Raw genomic sequence first — 5,296 nt, 5'->3', positions numbered from 1 at the left:
GGAGGCCGCTGGACCAGATTTCATTCGCCTTATGTGTAAGAAACTCGATTGAGTCATCGTCGAGATGCTTCAACATTTTGTTGGTGATCCCATCGGGCCCAGGGGCAGATCTGCCATTGAGGGATGCGAGAACCCGCTTGACTTCAGCCACGGTGAAATCGTCGCCCATGGATGGTACGTCACGCCCTTCGTACTCGGGAAAAGGGGGGGGGGGGGGCACCGGATCGTCCGTGGCCGCCAGGTACTTGTCTATGAGTTGCTCCGTGACCGCCTCATCTGGAGTCAAGTAGGTGGCCAAATGGACAGCTTTCGCCAAAGCCCTCTTCTGATTCGACTTGGTGTTGCCATCGTGCAGTAGGTGCCTGAGGAGACCCCAGCTTTTACCGTTCTTGAGCTGGCCCTCCACCGAGTCGCACAGCTCGTCCCATTGCTGCTTGCATAGCACCTTGCAATGATCCTCTATCGTCTTGTTTATATCGAAAATTTTCTTGCGTAGTCTTCTGTTAGGCGCTGAGTCTTCCATCTCGCGAGCAGTGCCTGCTTGGCTTCCAATAGATGCGCGAGCCTGCTGTCCATCCTGTCCACCTCCAGATCGGTTGTCACGTCCTTGGTGGCTCTAGCCGCATCCTTCTTTATCTCATCGCACCAAAAGTCTAGGGCCCGGATTCTGAAACGCTCCTTTCCTAACTAAGGATGCCTCACACGCTGTGAGGCGACCTGGCGTCAATTCTGGAACGTACCTTACTAAGGGGCACTAAGTTAGGGCCTCCTTGGTGCTTCCCCGCGCTTAGGGAGCCGGCATGCTACCTTCATGCGTCCTAACCGCGCTCCTCTACCTGAACGTATGCTTCTCCGCATGACTTTGCACGCGGTACGCTCGGCTAGGGTAGGTGCCGTGCGCAGCCAAGGCCGCGGTAGCCAGCCGCCGTGTACTGACGCCCAGTTTGGTTACGCGGACCGCGTTTTGTGCCATATCTTTTTTGCACTGTGATCTTGTGGAAAGCGAGCGGCGAGAATGACGGCCTTGCAAGACGATAGCTTCGAAAGCTATGCACGGTTTCTTCGACGAGCAAATGAACTCCGTTACGGGACTGTGTACAAGCCTCCACCTTTGACTCTAGCCCGGCGCCTGACTGACAGGCAGAATCCACTGGAATACTACGACGAAGGGGACTTTCTAGCCCGGTATCGTTTTTCCAAGCGAGCTGTTACAGCCATACTGGCAGAGCTGCAACTGCATTGTAACACTGACAATAGAGGAGCGCCGCTACCTGCTCTCTTGAAGGTCCTCATTGCACTGCGTTTTTACGGAACGGGTTCCATGCAAACTGTTGTAGGAGACCTTGTGTGTGTATCCCAACCCTCTGTGTGCCGGTGTATTTGGGAGGTGACACAGCTGATATGCCGACGTCTGTATCCCAAGTACGTTCGGCTGCCAAACGCCAGTGAAGCGAGGTTAGTCATGACAAGGTTCTATTCAATCGGAGGATTCCCTGGGGTTACTGGGTGCATCGATTGTACTCATATACCCATTAAAAGTCCCGGTGGAGACGACGCAGAAGTCTTCCGAAACAGGAAAGGAGTATTCTCCATAAATGTGCAGGTGAGTGGCCAGTTTTCCCCGAAACCTGCTAGAAATGACTGCAGCGCAATTCGCGTTTCTCTTCACTTCCGTACATGAATCATGCAGGTGCTGTGTCCATTGTACACAAAAGTACGCACGCACACAGAGAGAAAAAAAGAGGTAAAACGAAAGGTTGTAAGGTGAAATGACAGTTAACGTGTCGCATTACGTATGTATATCTGTTGAGCGCAGTTGACATGTGGCATTAGAAATTTATATATGTCGACCACATATTTATCTAGAGGGCGTGCACATTCGTGACCATAGCTGTGTAACCCTGCGTGAAAAAGATTTCTTCACCCTAGCAGGCAGCGGCAAATGCCATAAATGCAAAGGAAGCCCAGTCATTTTGAGCGGTGTAGGCGAGTGTGTGGACAACTGTACATGGCATCTGTGTGCATGCAATACGTCAACGCATATGCCACTGTGTGAAATCATTGTTTTGCTTTTACAGGTGGTCTCAGGGCCCGAGCTTCAGTTTTTCGACGTCGTGGCAAGCTGGCCTGGCTCTGTCCACGATAGTCGAATTTTTACTAACAGCAGAGTAAGTGTCATGTATGAGCAGAAGGCAGTAACTGGCATCCTCCTTGGCGATCAAGGTTACGCATGTTCGCCCTATTTGATGACCCCACTGAGGAACCCTCAAACAACTGCAGAGAAAAGGTTAGGAAGAAAGAATTTTGTTCAAGCAATGTGAAATAAGCACGAAGTCATTATTTTGCTGTTCTCCTGGCAGGTACAACAGGAGTCACATTAGAACGAGGAATTCCATTGAGCGAGCTTTTGGACTCTGGAAGAGACGTTTTGCATGCCTCAGGACAAAGCTGGAAACGCTGACAGAGCGGACGGTTGCAATTATCACCGCATGTGCAGCACTGCATAACATTGCTTGCACTTTGCGGGAACCCAACCCTAATGTTGACGAGCCGGAGCCTGAAGGTGAAGGTGTGGCATTGTGTGAACCTGACTCACCTCTGGGTACCCAACATCGAAGGCACCTTATCCAGCGTTGCTTCACAAGTGCCCAAAGTGAAGATGACAGCGATATGGACACGGTGTAGAGGTAAAACTGCGATCTGTGCTGCGTAATTAAAAGTGGAGAAGTGTTCGCATATCAGACAGTGGCGATTCTTCAGGATAAATGAAATTGACTTTATTCATTTATATGGCTTGTGGCTAGGTTTATTATTGCTGCCGCCTCTGAAAAAAAATGCCTTTAGTCTTGTGGAACGAGGTCACATTCAGCAATGCCTCCTGGTCTGAGGAGTTCGAGCTGCTTTTTTAGAATTGCTTGTTTGAAGTTTTGTACCTTCTCTTTAGCTTTTAGAACACGCACCTTCATTCTGTGCAGCGCACTCCGTTTGCGCCGTTCATCGGCATATTGCTGCATCTTCAAAGCATGTTCGCCTGATATCATTTTCATCCTGGCCTCGTGTTCAATACGTCTTTGATTTCTCTCGTCGTCTACAGCACGAAGGCGAGCCTCCAGCTCCGTCGATAATGCTGTGTCGACAGCAGCAAGACGACCACTTTGGCGACGGCGAACAACTGGCTCAGCTCCTGAGCCTTGGTCCATGAAAGCATCTTCTCTGTTTTGGCTGCCCGATGGCCTTGAGGTTGCTGTTTCTGCAGGCAGCCCACCACTGCTGAGAGGAGGTGCTGGCGAGCACTGCTGTGATGTAGCCTCGGCAAACCCACCTGCCTGGCTAAGGTTACTATTCATCCCGAACTCTGCAAGTAACAGTGTTCATAAAAGTTTCACAGTGCTTTAAAAAGAACAAATAAACGGTTCACCACAAAACAAACTTGTTCATGCCACTTTACTCTGTCCAGAAGAAAGAATGGCAGCAATTATTGCAGCGCACTACACTCTACCGCCTTTATTTACTACGTCACACTGTACATAATGCATGATGTACACTCTGTACATGCTCTACAGCGAGTTGCTCGAACACAAGATCGTGCTGCTGCGTTGCAGTGGTAGCTTGAATGCGTGCATTCACAACAGGCATACGGGTTTCACCTAACCATGCAGAGGAACTAGTTCCGCATAAAAAGTGGAATCGGTTGTCTGTGCTCCCGGAAGCGCAGCAATGCAACATTGGGATAATTTGGGAAAGTAGCAAAATATCGGAGTAATGTGCAAAGGAATAGGCTATTTTTCATATTATCAGGTCAGGCGCTCATTACGCAAAGCCTGCTCCTTGAGCGGAAAATGTGCGTCACAATTTTGCACCAACAGGTAATTACACTGACATTCATTAATTCCTTACAGTACATACGACATGCGGTCCAACCGCAAATTTTGCCGCGCTATATGATGGAAACGTCGGGCAGCGAGGCCAGCAAGTGTTTGGGCTTTTATCGTAATGAAATGGCCCGTGAGCAGCACTCGAGCAATTACTGCACATATTGAGCGGTGAGGCGTGCCAAGGTGGCCGCAAAACTACAAAAAAAAAACAGTTGTAGTCGTAGAAACTATACTTACCATCGTCGCTGTCGTGGTACCGTGAATTGGTCTCATGCATCATGCTGTCAATAATGTCTGTAACGGCTTCACTGGCTGGCGTCTGCGACTGCCTGTCGCTGTTAAATGGGTTCGGCACTCGCACCGCCACGTGCGGCACGAGCGCCTCGACTCGGGTGAGCCTGTCGTCTAGCGGCTCAGGCGGTGGTCCGCCACCTGAAATACGTTACGCTCTCTTTTTGCAAGTTTTCAGGTGGAAAATATTTGCAACGTTTAGGGGAAACAAAGACGAAAACGTACCTGTGGCCATGACGTCTCTGATCTGCTGCGCCTTTGCTTTTTTCAGTTTTTGTTTCAGGTTATCCCACAGTTTTTTTAGTTGTTTTACTTCGCGTCGACGCACGTGCGGCATGCTGTTATATTCTGTGCACAGCCGCTCCCACGCTTTCGCCTTCGCGTTCAGCGACACAGCATCTGTTTTCTTGCTTTCAATCACATTGCTGTACCTTTGCAGAAGTTCCGTGAACAAGTCCTTTTCTTCTTCCGTAAAATATGCTTTGCCCGGCATGGCAAATACACATACACACACACACACACGAAAGAAAGCGCACGCAAAGAAAGGAAAAAAGCGACGCCTGACCAAACGAACTCAGATGCTGCCATAGTTGCTAGACTGAGATTGCTTTCTTGCCACGCGCATCCTTTTCGAACCATTTTTACGTTATTAACCAAAGAAATGTAATTTATGCCCCAGTATAAAAGTAGAAATGCAATTTTAACAGTCCCGGCACTTTGTCTCGGCAACTCATTACAAATATTTCGCATTTTTTGTGGGTAATCTCGAAACCAGAAGCCTCTAACGTTACACTTCCTTTGGCGAGGCGCTCCTTCCGCAGGGAAGGCGAAAGAAAGCTTTTAGAATTCGCGGTGGCCTTCCGAGGGCGCCTAACGTTTAGGTAGCATGGAGGGCTCCTTGCGGAAGGTAAGGAAACGGTCTAAGGTTAGGAGGATTTCAGAATCCGGCCCTAGGTCCATACCCTTGTTAAGGACGCGCTCGGAGCGGTTAGAGCGGAAAAAGTCCCAGTCAGTGAACCTAAAGGTCCTAGTTTTGTTACGGGCAGCCTTGATCACCGTTTCGATGATGCAGTGATCGCTACCGAGGTCCATGGCTGTGTTGGTCCACTTGACGTTTTCCAGGTTCTTGA

General features: G+C 49.5%; 1 long non-coding RNA gene across 1 annotated transcript; it reads left to right on the top strand.

Annotated features, from left to right (window-relative positions):
• The first annotated feature begins 655 nt into the window (after positions 1-655).
• On the top strand, positions 656-3,429 carry LOC126538467 (uncharacterized). The gene is made up of 4 exons (XR_011893065.1): positions 656-1,603; positions 2,079-2,287; positions 2,361-2,687; positions 3,095-3,429. It is a non-coding gene; the product is annotated as an uncharacterized lncRNA (long non-coding RNA).
• Positions 3,430-5,296: the final 1,867 nt, after the last annotated feature.

The sequence above is a fragment of the Dermacentor andersoni genome, chromosome 3 (genome assembly GCF_023375885.2).
Source record: "Dermacentor andersoni chromosome 3, qqDerAnde1_hic_scaffold, whole genome shotgun sequence".
Classification (NCBI taxonomy): domain Eukaryota; kingdom Metazoa; phylum Arthropoda; class Arachnida; order Ixodida; family Ixodidae; genus Dermacentor; species Dermacentor andersoni.
This window is presented reverse-complemented; position numbering and strand designations above follow the sequence as displayed.